Consider the following 18,940-nt stretch of genomic DNA (forward strand, 5'->3'; position numbering starts at 1 on the left):
CTGAACATTATATAATACACGTCTGTACGTGTTAATAATTCGTAGCACTACGAACCCGGCAACACGAGTTCGATTCCCGCTCACGGCCAACACCAGTGACGATTATTTGAACCGGTCCTACCCACCCACCTAGGTCGACTCAGCCTCAAATGAGTACCTGGTGTGGTTTGTAAACATCGCGACGAGGGAGACAAAGGCGGCCCGGACGTGGTGCTGGCCACCCACCCCCTCGTGTACCGTTTCGGCCTTCATAGGTGCTGCTCGCCAACAGCACTTGCCCCAGCAGTGTGTTTAGGCTACACGGGGGTATCTTTGTCTTTGTATTTAACAAGACGGAAAGAAAGAACAACAACAAACTGGAAAGGACGTCACGTGGTGCGCGTGCGAGGCGATCGTAAGGAGGCGGTGAGGTTTGTTTTTAACATTTTTTGTTTGCACGAAAAATAATCCGTCTTCCCGTTCAAATAAACGTAGGTCTCCAATAAGAGTTTACACGGCTGAGAATAAACGTGTTGATTCCTGAGCCCACTTTGATCCTACGCGTTTCTCATGTACAGCTGATTGTCAAGTATACCCCAGCTCCAAGCTAATTAATACATCAAGGGTTGGATATGTTTCGGGGTGTTCTTGTACCACTATAAATCATGGAGGGGGAGCGAGGGTGGCAAGACATTTCGCGACCCCAGGGTCCAGCTCGCTGAGGATTTTGGCTGGTAATTGAACAAAGACGGTCAACTGCATGGCGCGCGTTCGGATGAGCTCCTGCAGCCGTCTGGAACGCTCTTTTCGATATTAGGAAGCCACTGGAGCTTTGCACTTTGAAATCATCATCATCATCATCTAGATTGACCTGCGATTAGCGCCGTTGGCTACGTAGCGTGCGAAAAAGTTCAACATTCAGACATGCACAGTCACTGAACTGGAGACACTGCCACAAAACAATACATCACAATACACGATGCCAAGTAGTTAAAGGAAAAAAAAACTATCGCATTTTGGAAAAAAGGAAGGTATTCAACTATTAAAAAATCCAGGGCATTGTTGACTTTAATTGGTGATTTCACCTGCTTCCGAATGGAATATAAGTGTCTGTCTTATCACAGATAACATTTACATCGTATATAATATAACATTGCAGGCAATGACACCGTGGAGTGGAGAGTATATGAGAAATTATGCATTGCACCGCTGATTTGTTGTGGAAGAATGTAAATACGGAGATGCTCAAGACGATCGAGTTCATGAATGCAGACACAGAGGCAGGGCACAAACCCAGGATTTGGAAAAAATGTGTTCAGTGGGAAATGTGGCCATGCTGTTTCTTAAGCCATGGAATTTCGCGTTCAAAGAAGAAATACCACAATAAAGTATACACACGTGTGTTTGACGGCAACATATTTTCTACTTAACATATTCACAATTTTTTCCACACGCAAACTCCTTATGAACCCTTTGCCTTCGTGTTTTTCTTCGCACGTGTCAAAAAATATGTGGGGTCTGCTTCCATCATTGCCCCAGTCGTGGACAAACAGGGCAAGGTGGGATAGATAGCTCCCCTCCCACACCCCGACGTTTTGGACGGAGGAGCAAGTCAATTGGCTTCACGGGGTTGCAGGGGCGACTTGGTTACTGGACATGGACCCCCGATGGCCACTTGCACCCCCCCGCTCCCCCCCCCCACTTAAAAAATCGTTCCCATGTGCCTGCTGTTCGTATGAAGGCAGGCGGCGATGGATGGCAGTGGATTGTGCGATGCACAAAAAGAGAACAAAGAATACCCTTAGATCATTGGACCCCACCAACGGATGATTTGCTCTAAAAGCATTCCACGACAAAAAAAAAATCGAGAGAGGGTGCAGAAATATCGTGCGGAGCCAGCGCTGTTTACACGACGTGGACGTGCTCTGTAATGAAGTAAGCGCCGACATTCTTGCAGTGAAACGTTCCGAGATGTCCACCCACCGACGACGAGACTGCGGACGGGAGAGCTGTGGCAGGATGCACGGGTTACCTGTGTTTACGCGCTTGCACATCGCTGGCCATTCTAAACACAGGATGCCGCTCCTGCGGTCAAACCCACGCCCCCGACTGCCGCCAGGCCGTTTGTGGGCGTGTGATGTCTCGTGCCCCCTCGTCAATCCCCCCCAGCCCCACCCCCCATCCCCCGCAATTGGCATCATATAATCTTGAGGGGTAAATGCTGAAAATTCTTAGGTTTTTTCGGTAAAGTCACGTAGGTAAAACATTAAAATTAATAAAAGTCGGAAGCTTGTGTTGCCTCCGAAACGTCGTGATTTTTATTTTATTTTACTTTTATTAATTGTAACGTTTTACCTACGTGACTTTACCGAAAAAAAACCTAAGAAAATGAATCCTTGCAGTCACGAAAGCTTCAAATCTAGAGTAAATGCTGAAATTTCACAGAGCGCTGGCCAGTGGCTCACCTCTTCCATAACTTCATTATTTCAACAAAGTGCGGCCAAATTGCTCACTTGGCAGGATTAATATTATTTTAGTATCACAGCAAAAGTGTTACATTAGCGGTGACCTTGACGCTTAATTGGTTCCAGGTTCCAGGGGATTTTTTTTTGTCCGGGTTGGTGTCCAGATTCGATTGGCTCGTATTCACCAGTGTGTGTGTGGCCGATACAGCAACACAATAAATCCTTTATGCCTCTCACGTACACTCGCTCACTCACTCTGACTGCTTTGAACCGTTTTTCGGAGGTTGGTCCCTGGCTCGTGTGCAGGAAACCAGTTTTTTTGGGGGGGGGGGGGACACTGCTTAAACACAACCATTCGCTACGCCGAGACTGATTCCCTTCGGCTCCCTTTGAACTGATCATAAACGCCGATGCTGGGCACACAATGGAGTTAGAATCAAGAGTCTAAACCAAAGGGAATCGATAACCCGCGTCTCCGGAGCCGCGTGCGGCGGCCTCTTCAAGGAACTGCTTCGTGACGGTCAAATCAAGATTGACCACCACCGTCTCGTATTCACCACAGAAATATTGAGGTTTTTTTTTTTTACCGAATCCCCCCCCCAAAAAAAATATTGCCCCTGGCCTCACCAAAACTGTAGCAATCGCAATGCCCAACATAATAATAATAATTTGTAATGCCGGCATACGCAAAGATGGATTTGTTTTATTCGCCATATGAACGTAGTGTCTTGATGCATCTAAAATACCCTTCACTTGCGCGGTAACACGAGGAATATTATCAGATGAGTGAGCATTTGATCGCTGTGCCTAAAGAACCGTGAAGATCCCTGATGGTGAGTGATCAGCGTTTATCACAACTAATCGCTTGAGAATTTTTTCCGGTGATGAAGTGAATCATTTCTGATGCACTCTCTACTCCACGGTGTCATTGCCTGCAATGTTATATTATATACGATATAAATGTTATCTGTGATAAGACAGACACTGAGATGCCATTAGGAAGCAGCTGAAATAACCAATTAAAGTCAACAATGCCCTGGATTTTTTAATAGATGAGTACCTTTCTTTTTCTCAAGATGCGATTGTTTTTTTTATTTAACTACTTGGCATCGTGTACTATGATGTATTGTTTCATGGCGGTCTTGAGTTCAGTGACTGTGCTGTATGCATGTTGAACTTCTTTCGCATCGTACGTAGCCAATTAGTGGTGTGGGGGACGACAACAAATGGAACACAAAACGCAGTTCTAAAGAAATGAATTTTTAATCGAGATGATTGCCGTGTCGTTACGAACGATTTTGTTTTTATTGTACCAGGTAGCGCCCACTGAGTTATGTATTTCCTTTGCAGAAGCGACTTGGCCACAAATGAAAGCTCAACGAAGTGGCTTGTCGTGTGGAAACGTAAAGCAGCTAAATACTCGAAACGCGTGACGTTGATTCTAAATGTGGAGGGAAAAACCGGAGGACCCGGAGAAAAATCTTCACGACCACGGAGAGAGACACGCAAACTCCATACCAGATCCATTTGCTGGATCTGGTATTTGACTGCGACACGTGGAAGGAGCCCAGTTCTGCTTTGCGGAAATCCCAGCGTGGTGTCGGCACAGACACTATTTTCACAATGGTCTTACGATTTTGGCTTTCGTGGGAAAAGGTCAAAAGATGGTTCGTGAAGCTGATAGGATGCTTCGTCTGTTTTCCTTTTGAGAGAATGGCTGGGCGATGTTGACTTTCGTGGGAAAGGCCCCAAGAATGGTTCGTAAAGATGTTAGTGGATTTCCTTTGTTATGGTTTGAGAGGAAGCAAAGGTTTGGATTGTGGTCTGTGTGCCACTTGGCCCAATGGAAGTAGCAGGTTGTTTGGGGTCCAAGGGCTGGTTGACATCTTCCATCGAGGTCCAGTCTGCGAACTTCTCGCCTCCCGCATCGTTTTGGCAGTATCCCCATTACGCACCGTGGCTGTTCAAGTCACACATTTATACTGCCGGATGAGGGAGACACGGGAAACGAAGGAGTTAACAATTCGGTGTTAGGCGGCTCACAGACATTCACCGGCGATATTTGGCCGACCATTGACCGCGACTTGCGAAAGTTCCCGTGGGTCTTCGTTTTTCCTCAACGACTGTGGGTTACCCATCAAAGGTCACGTCGAATGCACGCGGCAGCACCGACCTTCGCTTCGTTGACGCTTCGTTGACGCGAAGCGAATGAGGCCGTAGCCACGGGTCCGGTTACCTTCGGGGTCTTCTCTTTGGTTCTCCGCGTGAGTCTATCGCACAAACGACGACATCTACGCGAGGTGCTTGGAGCTTCGTGGGCGACAAACAGCGGCGCACGGGGAATAGAAACAAAATCGGCCCAGGCGTTTCTAAACACACCGGCCCGAATTCCGGGCGACGGGCAATTACATGTTGATTTACAACAAATGTTTTGCGATGTGGCGATGTGTTCGCGTGGTTTGTTGCCGTGCGATCTCGTTCGCCCATTTGGGCTGGGTCCAAACAACAAATGGGCCGGTGGGGAATTAACTTTGGCTGCCTGCCAAATGTATGCGGGACTTGATGCCAGCTGAGAGCGTGAATGAGCAATGAAGCGGACGCATTAGAGGTAATCGAACATTGAAATAAAAGTAAAATTATACGTGTATATATTTTTTTTACTCGAATAACATTTACAAATTCGGCCACACAGACCGGCCCACCGGTCCTCAGAATGGAACCGGCCCCACCGGGATATTTTCCCTACGGGATGCTGCTCTATGACACAGTCCGGGCCTGGCACTGACGACCTTGCATTCAGTCGGTGGATGCGGAGGACCGGGCCGTGCAGTCGTTCGACTTTGGTCCTGACAAGGACCGTTGTGTGTTTGTAAACGAATGCGAACCACAATAGCGGTGGGGATCGACGTGTCTACGTCGCGACATGGGCCTGCTTGACAGGAACACCGCGTCAAGGTTGGCGTCTTTCCCCATCTAAGAATAACAATAATTAGAAAGTTGGAATATTACATTTGAAGGCGAATGCGTGAATGACCGACCAAGGGTTCCATTGTTTTAATCAATAGGCCTGGTGGAATGCCAAGTTTGGCCACAATGATAAAATGAGGTAAGTTTGAATGAAAAGCAATTGGCACTCAAGAACAAATCACTGCCATGCTGGACATCTGTGAAAAGTAAAGAGCTTCATAGCTCATCGGATTCCTCCAGTTTAAGTCATTGACGTCGCAATAATCGACTGCAATAGCCCACGAAGGTAACGGCAATTCCATGGCCTGTGGGTAATACGTGAATCATTCGTAGCATTTGCTGGACTTGACATTGCCCTAGCGTGTCTCTCCCTATCTCTCTCTATATAAGTGTAATGACGACTTGACACACTTCTCTTGAGATGTCACTTTATTGAAGACGCGTTCACTTGACATCAGGCGGAGACCCCCACTGCAACAGCCCCGAGTCTCCCGCGCATCTCCCCCTTTTATACTGACACGAGGCCACGCCCCCCTTCTCGATCATTCTCGTTGACTCAAGACGCTCCTTCCACTGGCAGACTCCACCGTCCTCTTCCCTCACCTGACCACGCTCCCTTCTCGATCATTCCCGTAGCCACCAGTCCCTTCGCACTCACACCTGATACCTCTGTCATTACCTCCCGTGGCCACTCGTGCATTCGCACTGCATGCAGGCTCTATTTCCATGACGGAAATATCCCGCCAGTACAACACAGGCAGAGACACGAATAATGCGCGGCCCCATCCATCACAGGGCCAATGATGTGCCCCTCCAGTGAACATATTTCAGCCAAAATCAACAAACAAGGGGGGGCCTCTGTGCATTTTGGAAGCGTGTCTATTGAGTTGTACTGCGTTGAAGATCTGCAGAATCCAGCGTGATTAATTGCCACGCTTGTAAGGGAGTATATTTATTTTGTAAGTGTTTTATTTATTTCCTTGGAGGTTTTTATAAAAAAAAAAATCTGAGGCGTGCGGCTGCATGCTTTGTGTAAATTGTGCAAATCGCTACTGTGTACGGCTGTTTACAACAAAACATTCGTAACCTTGTGTCAATGGGGCCGGCTTAGCACTTGAGTTTGGCTGCTTTGAAAGGAGCGCAGACTTCTCTTCTGGAAACCTTGCATAATGGCCTAGACTGTGTGTGTTTTCGTTTTCAAACCAGAAGCCTAACAAAAGATTGTATAACCGTTCATTGCGTCGTGACTGTGCGTTCGCTGCGGAAGAGCAATGGCTTAGCCCCCTGGCAGTGCTTTGAAGAGGGACCTCCTCAAGACTCTTCATCTCGTCTTCGCGTGGCAATAGAGGTGGGGGGGGGGGGGAAGGGGCGCGATGGGAAAGCTCCGAGACAACAGTCCGGACCATCAGCTCCGCTGGCTAAGAATCACGCCGCACCGCATTGCACCGCAGGTTGCTCTGTCACGTCACCACAAAGGGGCTCTTCAGGTCCCATACGCGCGCGCGCGCACGCACGTCGTGAGTGAGTGATTTAGCGCACCGCGCTTCGAAACCAGCCACCCGAGTGATGTAGTACAAGAGGATGTGGAGTTGAGTGGACTTTCCGATGACTGGTACCAGCGGTGTCAAAATCAGCCTCTGTGGAGGAGGCTCGTGAAGGACCGCTACTAGGCAGTTGGAGGCACTCGCCCTCCAACAACAATGGAGGGCAGAGGAGCGATGCTCAAAACAACGAGCGGAGCGCCGGGTGGCTAAAGCACAGCAAGTTGTCACAGTAGGTGGCACAAGTGGTGCATCAGCCAGCCATCTCAGTCAGTCGACCCGTGGCACCTGGGTCTGCCCCGTGACCTCCTGCCAGCGGGCCTTCGACACATCACGTGGCCTCAACGTGCACACAGCCTGGCACAAGCGTCGTGGTGACGTCACCGCCACTTAGTGGCGAATGGCGGTTGTTGTTGTGCACACGCCTCTTCTGCCAACAGGAGACAATGGATCGCAGCCCTGCCAGTTGACAAACACTCCATTCCTGTATCCTGGCTCCTATCCTTTGCTAATTTTGGAGTAAGCTCTAAACAAAATTGCGTTATCTTACAACATTTTTTTTCTCTCCTATATATATACATACACAACCATCCTTCATGCTCTCGATTTATCATAATATGTGTGTGTGTACAAAAACGAAACAATGCTTTGTGACGCTACATTTTTCATGAATACATGCCGTGACATATTCTATATTCTTGCTTTTCTGTTTGTGTTAATGACGATTGTTTTGCGTTTTTGCCCACGTGTGTGTGTGTGGACACGGCTTATTGCAAGCTCTGGTCACGCACGGTTGCCAAGTGCCCACGACAATTGAGATAACAGCACCACGTGTACTGTGTGTTGAACTTCTTTCGCACCGTACGTAGCCCAGCCGTGCTATATCGGACGACACATACTAACGCGACACATTTATACTTTAGCGATCTAAACAAAAAAAAAACGTTGTTATGACAAATGTGCCAGTTTACAACAATATGCCGTTTCCGTCACTTCACGGAACATCAGTAATGTGTACCGGCACCTATCAAAACGGTTCTTATTTCTATACCGCGATGTTTCCACGAAGTGGAAATTGCAGTGAGCATGGGCTGCAGGATGAATCGGTTTCATCCCGGCGCTTCCAAATGGCCATTTTACCATCTGGAAATAGATATACATATATCTGTGATATGCGTCTGAGCCTGTTTAGCTGACAGTGCATGTATTACTTAAAATTTGTGTAATATTGCCTCTGACTTGACAAACGTGTATAATTTTACCGTGAATTATTTAACAACAAAACATATATTTGACCCAGTCTATTTATGATACGGGATTTTTTTTTTCAATATTGAGATATACAGGGTGCTCCAAAAATGTGAACACTTCAGAGAATTTGCAACAACAACACAAGATATGTGCCGCCTCCGGGCTCTGGAGACCACCTGGAGAAGATTCCAGGCCACGCGTGGACAACGATGGCGAACAAGTGGGAGACTCTTTGACTTTCTAAAGCTGTTAACATTACATTTGTTATCACGTTACAGTGAATTAGTATCCGTTATTTTTCCATGAAAAACGATGGTCCAATATAAGTGTTCACATTTTTTGAAGCACGCTGCATCTGTGCAGTACCGTTGTTAAATGTTGCCTGTAACACGGTTCTGTTTTTTTTGTTTTCTTCTCCCTTGCGATGTTCAGTTTTAATCTGCTGTCTGCAATTTAACGCAACCCCCCGCATATTTGAACACTTTTTTGCATTGTGGTCACCCATCCCAGTATTATCATTACCCAGGTTAAACCCTCTATTTGCTTCCGAGGACCTGAAGAGATGGGGAGCGCTGTTGACGATGTGGTCATGGCCTCGTGAGCTACAGGACAACAATGTTCCATAAATCACCTCGCTGTGGGAAAAGTAAACACGGGGAGCTATTTGGAACTTCGTATCGGAACAGGCGGTGCTCGGGGAAGAGAGAAGAGACAGGATCATTCATTACCAAGCAAACCCACCCCACCACCACCACCCCCCGTGGTCACAACGGGTGCAATGTTGTTTTGGTACCACGTCTGGGGAGCAAAGGAACACAATAGCCGGTTTTACGTGAACTGATTTGATGCATGTGTCCGATTTCTAAACAATAGCTCGTCGACTGTTGTGCTGGCCAATGCTGTAAGGCATGGGTGGGGAACCTTTTTTCTGCCAAGGGCCATTTGGATATTTATAACATAATTTGCGGACCATACAAAATTATCAACTTAAAAATTATTTAGTCAAACATTGAATTAACTCACCCCTAATGCGATGGCTGGAACTGCTTCTCTTTGGTGAGGCGTGTGATGATGTTAGCTGGTATTGATGATGTCGCTACTCGCAACTGCTTTTCCAGGTTTGCTCCTAGATTTATTGAATTTCGAGTCCCGCCTGCGGTTGCCTTGGGCAGGGCCAGACCCAAATGATTTCGTGGGCCTCATACGGCCCACGGGCCGGACGTTCCCCACCCCTGCTGTCAGGAGTCATGTTGGCTGTCGTGAATTTCTGCCAGCTAGGAATGCGACGGTCCTGCATAGTTCACCTTAGTCACATAAAGCCCTCATCCGGCCCCACGCACACATTGTGACGTGAACAAAATTACATGCGTTGTTTGGGACATTTTGTCCCCACAATTGATTTACAACGTTTGTCCCACGCGCCATTGCGACAGGAGTCTGCGAGTGCCTTGATTTTTATCATTGTATCTGCAATCTTGATCAAGATAATCTCACCCTGCAGAACACCAAAAAATTATGTTCCTTTCATTAATAAAACTGTTCATTGTTTTAATGTTTTATATTAACTTTGGCTTTGCCAACCCAGCAGTATAGATGGTCAGTCGTGTGCGGTTGGGTTTGAACTGTGGGTACTCCAGCCTATTCCATGATGATTGCCCAGTGAGGAAAAGTAGGCCAATATACCATCTAGAGGGAGCCCTGCAGAGCTCCATAGAGTGGAGGCTCTTTCGCTAGCAGTGACGTGTGTGAGACAATGCAGGAGCTGCGCACACAAAAAAAACTTTCATCATCTGCCAACAGTTTGTGCTCTCGTAACGCATCATTAGGAAACCATTCATCATCGCCCAATCTCTTCCCAACGTGGCCGCTGAGCAGCAAGAATCTTCAGCCATCGACAGAATACTCTTAAATGCCGGGGTGAGGAGGAGGGGGGGGGGGAGGGGTTCTCTGGAATCCCAGGGCTAGCATCGTTGACGCACAGGCCGGCCCCACGTGTCAGTTTCCGATTTCCACGTGTTCGTTTTTCCACCGCAGAACTGGAGGTGAGGTTTCGGTCGCCTCCTCTGCCGTCGCCAGATTCATGGAAGAGCTCTCGCTCCGTCATCGACGCGAACTCGCTCCGTCATCGACGCGAACAGATTCATGGAAGAGCTCTCGCTCCGTCATCGACGCGAACAGATTCATGGAAGAGCTCTCGCTCCGTCATCGACGCGAACTCGCTCCGTCATCGACGCGAACTCGCTCCGTCATCGACGCGAACAGATTCATGGAAGAGCTCTCGCTCCGTCATCGACGCGAACTCGCTCCGTCATCGACGCGAACTCGCTCCGTCATCGACGCGAACAGATTCATGGAAGAGCTCTCGCTCCGTCTTCGACGCGAACTCCTCCTCCCGACAGAATCGAGCCGACGACAGTCAAGGTGCAGCGCTGAGAATTGGTGCAACGAAGGCGGCTCCGTGTTTTTTTTTCTTTCCAAAAGCACAGGGCCTGGATCAACGGAGGGGCCTTTAGGGTCGGAATTTGAGGGGCTCCCAGAAATACCAGCGTGGTTCAAGTCATTACGGGACACTTTCTCACGGAACAGAGAGTTTGAACCCAATGATCACCGCCCCTCACCAGCACCTCACCCACCGATGCCAAAGTGCCCTATACCGACGTGCGATACGGCAGCACGGTGATGCCTCCTGCAGGTAATTGGGTGAATTTAAAGCCGTAGCGTCACTTCGTTCATTGCTGCCATTCACGTGGCGATATCAAAAAAATGGTTTCATGAGCTCTCACTTTAATTTGGCTCGACGACTCGTACATCACACTGAAACGAGACGCGCATTTGAACTGAAATAACCAACGGTGATTAGGAGTGGGGCGTTTGGCATCGCACGTGGGTGGTGGCGAAGCGGTCAAGGGAGGGAAGTGCACCCACAAGCTGGGCCCCCCGAAACGATAACAGCCCTGAGGCCCCCATCAAACTGAATCCGCACTAGGCCAAGCAGCATCGCGCGAACAAAAGGTTTGCACCTTAGAGCCCGACGTGTTTATACATCATCAATCAGTGCTGTCGACAGCTCGCAAAAAATATCATCGTTTTCCTTTGGGGGGCGGGGGGGGCAATCGTGAGTTACAAAGCACCAGGCAATGTGCACCGCTGTCTTGGGGTCTCCGCTAAAAGAGACAGATTTGGCCCTCTCATATTTACGTATGACAAAGACAAAGATCCCACCCTCCTTCCCCCCGCATCGCCTTCATGGACTATTGGGGCCACGTGCTGTTAGCGAGTAGCGCCTATGAAGGCCGGCACGGTACACGAGTTGCTGGCTGGGCAAGTACCATGCCGAACCCGCCTTTATCTTCACATTGACGATGTTTATACATTGCACCGGGTACTCATTTAAGACTGAGTCGACCTAGGGGAGGGTCAGGACCGGGTCAGATGAGTGTCACTGGCGCTGACCGTGAGCGGGAATTGGACTCGGGTCGCCGGGTTCGTATCGCAGCGCGCTAATCGCTGCACCACCGCTCCCTACATATATACACAGACACATTACTCCGTGTAAAATACATTTTGTGTGAACATATATATTTGCCGCATATTGTATGATATGCATGTTACTTAAGTATAAATCTCTTCTTCGTCTTTGTGTTGCACCATAAATGCCATTGTGCCCGGTAATATTTATTGCGGAAATATGGTATGGGGTGTATCCTGTAAAAACACAACATGTTAACGATGGACATTAATCACGCAGTAGTCTAGCTGGACATATACTTACCACTTGTGAAATATACGAAACATGACATCATCATCATCGTCGTCGTTTTGTTCATGAGGCTTTAGTCAGAATAATTTATTGTGTGAACTTTCATCGCTCTGCTCTGCGTCCCACAGGTACAATATCACAGTTCTTTCTGGAGTGTCTCCATCGCGTAAAACAAACACCCAGTTCCCTTCATTCAAAACACGTTATATTATACACTTCGGGATATATATATAGACATATAACTAGGTTTTTCGTGTCTGTTGGTAGTTGGCAGAGCTGTATATCTGTGTCTAAGATCTAACCATACGTGCTGTTAAATTTGCTATCTATATAAAAATAAAGAATCACTCCTTGCCAAAGTGAGCCCAAGACCTTGGCCCATGTGTTTATTATCTTTCTCTGAATGACCGATGGCTCTGGGTTGATGAACGCTGATTGTGGCTCCTCCGCTCTTTTGCCTGCAGTGTCACTGTGAAGGGCATCCTCAATGCTGAACTCCTCCGAGCTGCTGATGTCCTTCGACTTGGTCCAGCATCCACTGCGAAGGCAGCCCCCTCGTTCAAGCTGTCTCATCTCACTGCATCACAACTCTTGCTTGGGATCGCATCTGTCGGGCATTGCACTCTCGTGATGTGTCCAGGCCATGTCTCCTCACCATCCTTTTGCCTTGTCTAATATCATTCTTGACTCGTCTCATATAATTTTTCATTTTCTTTTTTTCCCAGAATGCTTGCCTGATAGGGTGGCACTGCTTGTGCGTTGCACCATCTTTTCAGAAGCAATCGTGGAGAATATTAATAATAATATTAATTAAATAATGTTCCGCCCTCTGTCGTTCCACTGCTGGATGAAGGCCCCCCAGGTCACGTCGTAAATATCCAGCAGAATGTATTATTGATACGCTATACGTATGTGGTGTGAGATAATTAATTACATTTGAGGTTAAAATCATTTAACACATTCAACTGCCAGCTTCAGGTACAAAATATAATGATAATTTCAATAATTTACAGACCTCTGGCATGGTGGTATGTCCATGGCATGTCATGAATATCCAGCAACATATAATCCTGATACATTATATGGATGTAGAGTAAATTAGTTCGTGAAGGGTAATGCATAATCACTTAACACCGCTGCGGTTGATGTTAAGTCATTGTGAGAACATACAACTTATGGGAATTGGTATTTATTTCCAAATTTTTAGGTAATTCTTAACGCCGAGGGTGGCTTTCAACTATTCTCTTGCACGCACGATTTATTTCCCAGACGAATGATACCAAAGTCAATATTTTACTCGTGCTATGGAATTCACGATTTGTGGGTTTAGAATTACAAGCTTATGCCATCGAAATTCATTTTACTTTCCATATAGGGATACAGAGCCATTGGTGTAGCACAATTTCCTTCGTGAGAAGTATGAGCACACGTGTGTATTCATGTCCGTGCTGCCAATGTGCTTGCGCGCTTATAGATGTGTGCACATATACGCGTGCCCGGGGGAGAGTGGCGGTGCAGTGATTAGCACAATGCGGGATGAACCTTCCAACTTGATTTCAATTCCCGGCCAAGGCTAGCATCAGTGGTAAGTGATATCCGAGCCAGTCTTTGGCCTCCCCCTTCATCAACCCATACTGCCCAGCGTGGTGAAGCCTTCATCCAGCAGAAGAAGAGCATTTGCATAACTATCATCGCCACCGTTATTATTCCCATCTGACACATTCAATTTGTATGTCAATAACAACTCCACCAGACGAGACGGAGGACCTTCTAAGCACATGTGGCTTCGCGTGTGTGCATGCGCGTGTGTGCATGCGCGTGTGTGTTTGCGCGTGTGTGCGCGCGTGTGTGTGAGCGTGTGTGTGAACGAGTGTGTGTGTGTGCGTGTATGTGCGCGCGTGTGTGTGTGTATGCGTGTGTGTGTGTATGTGCGCGCCTGTGTGTGTGTATAAGTGTGTGTGCGAGCGTGTGTGTGTGCGCGCATGTGTGTGTGTATGCACGTGTGTGCGCGGTGGTGCGCGTGTGTGTGTGCGCGTGTATGTGTGCGCTTGTGGGTGTGTGCGCGTGTGCTGTGACGACGGTGGCAATCCGTGATCAGATCAGATTAAAAAAAATGTCGAGAAAACAGGGGGATAGATTCTGTCCGCTCGCTGCGTGTCTGGGCCTGACTAGCAGCAGCCTATCTGAGCGCGGGTCTCTTGATAAGGAATGACCAGCGACTCCTGACTCTTAAACAGATTCCCCCGGCAGACACAGACAGACAGCTATTAACTGTGGGGGGTTCTGACCGCGATCCACACGCTTTCATCTTAAATTCGCGATCACGTGTTTGTAAATCCCGGGCACTCTCCTCGTTTGCTGGGCTTGGTCTGGAGATAATGCTTCTTCTGTTGTTCACGTAGATGTTTGGGGATGTAAACAGTGTTGCTGTTCGTTGTATATTCGGATACAACGAACGGCCATGCGAAGGGATTTGTTTTCCAGACAACCCCTAAACGGAACGGAACTTTGTGAGTATCGGCAACTCGTGCCGACCGCTGTGAACCGCGATGCGGCTGTCACTTTGGGTGCCCTCGGCAGATATGATTCCTCGCTCCGCCTGCCCCCCCCCTCCACTCACGTTTCATGTCGACGACAGGAGCAATGTATCGGTAAGGGATAGAGATGAAGTGACATCAGAGGGACAAAAATAGAGATGTTTATTAGAATACCAGCTGACATTTGATGTATCCCAATGTCTTTATTCATACGATGCCCCCTGAACCTCTTGGCGGCCGAAGCATTTGCTCGCTTTGCCACGCGTGTCACCACCTCCACCGCTGGTATGGTCTGGTCGGAGAGCCAGCCACCACCCTGCGTGGCCATTGGGAGTCCCTCATCCAGCAACGGGCTGACATAGGGGCTGGACAGGTACACGTGGTATCACCTTCACAGTGTCTGCGGTCCATAGCAACACATTGGCATCGTATGCCTACAGCTTGTCGCCCATGCTAGTCATGGCATCGTAACGTGAAATAAATCGTGACTGCTGCTGCTGCTGCGGTTAGATCAACGTCAATCGTGACTGCTGCAACTGCTGCTGCTGCGGTTAGATAAACGTCAATCGTGACTGCTGCTGCTGCTACTGCGGTTAGATAAACGTCAATCGTGACTGCTGCTGCTGCTACTGCGGTTAGATAAACGTCAATCGTGACTGCTGCTGCTGCTGCTGATAGATTAAAATCAATCGTGACGCTGCTGGTGCGAGGTTAGCATCAATCAAACCATCGCACGTTAACAACAAAAACAAGAACAACAACAAGAACACGATCAACAGGAAAAAGAAATGAGAGGGCAGCAGCAACAACAATAACAGCAACAACAAAATCGTTTCGCCTGTGACCCTTGGACAGGCTGCACCCACGAGGCTGGTGGTGTTGATCGACAGCAGCCGTCAGCGGGGGAGATGAGGGGTCGAGATAAAGCATCGAGATAAGGGATCGAGCGAGATAAGGGATCGAGATGAGAGATCGGGCCATGGGTGGGGGAGGGAGGGAGGGGTGTCGCGGGGGGTGCCTCGGGGCGGGCTGCGGCCACATCGCAGCCGCTCTCTCCCGAGACGCAGCGGGGCCCACGGCGAGACGGCGGCTGCCGTCAGATGAGCAGAGCGAGCCCGCGAGGGGAGAGGGGTGGGGAGGTGGTGATGATCGAGCAGCTGGTGTGTGCGTGCGTGTGTGTGCGTATGTGTGTATGTGTGTGTGCGTGTGTATGTGTGTACGTGTGTGTGCGTGTGCGTGCGTGTGTGTACATATGTGTGTGTGTATTTGTGTGTACGTGTGTGTGTACATGTGTGTGTGTGCGTGTGTACATGTGTGTGTGTGTGTGCGTATGTGTGGACATGTGTGCGTATACGTGTGTGTACGTGTGCATTGTGTGTGCGTGCGTGTGTGTACGTGTGTGCGTGTGTGTACGTGTGTGTGTGTGTATATATGTGTGTGTGTGCGTGTGTGTACGTGTGTGTGCGTGGGGAGCGGTAGTGTAGCGGTTAGCGCGCTGCACTACGAAATCTGGCAACCCGAGTTCGATTCCCGCTGACGGCCAACACCAGTGACGATTATCTGAACCGGTCCTGGGCCTCCCCTAGGTCGACTAAGCCTCAAATAAGTACCTGGTGCGGTGTGTACACATCGCCACTGGGGAGACAAAGGCGGCCGGGCGTGGTGCTGGCCACCCACCCCCTCGTGTGCCGTGCCGGCCTTCATAGGTGTTTGCTAACAGCACTTGCCCCAACAGTCTGTTAAGGCTACACGGGGGATCTTTGAGTAGGAGCTGTACGATTCTTCACCGTCACAGTCATCATCATCAGTAGCGACCATGATCTATCCGCTGCTGGGTGAAGCTCACCCCCAAACTCTGTAGCCCGTCGGATTCCTCCAGCATGAATACTTTGTCCGATTCTGATGAGCTCAATGCGTCCCTCAACATCCATGGTGGATGCTCTCTCGAGGATTGTTCGCTCCTTGGGCGACCACTCCGTTGTTAGTCTCGACCGCGGGCCACTGTCCCTCTTCTCGTCAAGGGGGCATGAAACGGTGGTGGTCGCGCGCTTTCAGATGCGCCTCTGCGGCCGTCTGGAACGCTCTCCTCATTTAGAAGAACTTTTCTTGGTTTCAATCCGCACCTCCGATTAGCACGGCTGGCTGCGTGCGGTGCGAAAGAAGTTCGGCATGCATACGTGCAGCTATTATGGACCAGGACTTGAATCCACTGGATCGCGGTGCCTGAGATGGTGGCATGAAGACAAGTTCGATTGGTCTAGGGCACCGGCGTTAGGATGTGCACCTCTTTTTTCGCGATTAAATTAATCGTCGCGATCCAGGGTAGTTATTTGATTAAAAACTTGATCATTATTATTATCTTGACGCAGTGGTAAATGCCTCTATCAGCCGAAAGAGTCTTAGGGGACAACCCATTACAAAAGTCATACGTGAATTTAAAATCATCGACTCGCACACGTGCAATTTGACGAATGCATTGTGAGCGGTAGGATCGATTTTAACCGATGATTCGACGCATCGTTAGGCTCCAAGTTGATTGTGCCACAGCAGATTCCCCTTTAAAAAATAAAATTCTAAATAAAAAGCGACACGTGTGAAAATAGAAATGCATCACACTTTGAGACTTGGGGAACCTTCGCTGGCTAAATTAATAAATAATCATCATGTACGTCTGTGCCTCGTCTCTTCTTGACAACTCTAGCACCTCGCTGCCAGCACTTGAAACCAGAAAATAAACATCGCCTCGCTGCCCGCTGTCAGCATGTATCAGGGTAGCAACAGTGAGCGCAACACATGTGCGTCGTCTGAATGCAACGTACGCGCAACACATTTATGGATCGCTCGATATTTGTATCCACGAAGTCGACATGAGACGCACAGAGACACACGGCTACGCGATGCGATGTTTGGCGCGATGGTTGTGCGTCTTTTTGTTGTTGTTGTTGTTGTTGTTCTTGGCGCCACCACTTCCTCACGCTCGCCCAAAGCGTGCCAGGAGGTCAACCAACAAAGGGAGCGGCTGCTCTCGTCATCGGGTCCATCGCTCCGTCGCGCGCGCTCGTGACGACGCCCGGAGCGCCGCGGTGTGCGCACGCTGCCAGATGTGACGCGGATGAGTGGGGACGCTCTTCTTACAAAAGGTGTCATTCGTGAATGTCATTTTTTGGGGTTTTTTCCTTGAGGGAATCACTTTGGTTTCTTCGGGTCTTTCGGTAAAGTCGCGTAGATAGGTAAAAAAAATACAACGTTTTGATCGCAACGCAAGCACTCGTCATTAGGTGATGACGAACCTATCTACGTGACTTTACCGAAAGACCCACAGACTATTAATGCATACAGTCACGAAAGCTTTAAGTCAAGTATCACTTTAGTTTCACCGCAAATTGCCGACGAGCAAACCAACCCCGAATGCACCCGATCGTGTCAGATCTCAGATGCTAAGCAGAGTATGAGCCTGGCCCGTTCTTGGATGGAAAACGACCTGGGAGTGGCAGGCGTTGTAGACTCGGGCTGTGAGTTGGCCAGGAGAGAGTGGTACGGCAATGGATTATTAAATCTATCTTTGTGGAGCTTTGAGTGTTACTCCCTGTACGCATTGGGGTTTCACTTGATGCTTCGATTTTCTCTCACAAGGCAAACGCTCCTTCACGGAATCCCAATGCAGGAACCATCCACCAGAAAAGAGTCCTGAAACTCGGTGAGGTCTCACTGGGTAAATAAAATAAATCATCATGATTATGATATACGAACGCACCAACACAAAATACACGTTAGATCACGGATCGATCAAGGTGCCAGGCTGCAAAGGATGGACATTTAAATCTTGTGGTGATAGCAATGGTTTTGGTGTCCACGGTTGGAGGCCACTCAGGGCAGCAAGACAGCTCGTGAAGGTGAGCTCCAATCCGTTGACAGATGCGTCTCAGCTTCCCCCTCCGTTTGACTTGAGACGCAATGGGTTTCAATCGGAGTTTAAGGTTTAAACTCGCAAGGGAAATGCACGGAGGTGTGGTCTAAGTACGAAACAACATTTCGATGCCATTACCATTGTAATCGTCGGTCGTTTTAAATGTTCCCGAATGCTAAACCGGTCCAACTTTATATTGATTCCAGCAGTCTCGGTCATCGTCATCTGTATCGCTCCCACATGTCCCCAGGTTGCACGACTCCGTCTCCCCGTCGGCCACCCTCTCGTGATGCGTTCCACGTCTTGGCTTTCAGCCTGTCACTGGTGATGTCCATCTGCCCCCCTCCCCACTGCCGTGCTCATCTTACGTCCTCCCAAGTCAGCGATGTCTCCCGTTACGGAGTGATGTTGTCTTGGATTGTCGATTGTATCGGTAGCATTGTATATCCGATATTGCCTATTTGAGTTTTTAACAAGCGTACATTTTTCGCAGGCCTTTCTGTAACAATATTAAACTATACTCTTTGATTCTT

Source organism: Lampetra planeri, chromosome 19 (genome assembly GCF_965212315.1).
Source record: "Lampetra planeri chromosome 19, kcLamPlan1.2.h2, whole genome shotgun sequence".
NCBI classification, from domain to species: domain Eukaryota; kingdom Metazoa; phylum Chordata; class Hyperoartia; order Petromyzontiformes; family Petromyzontidae; genus Lampetra; species Lampetra planeri.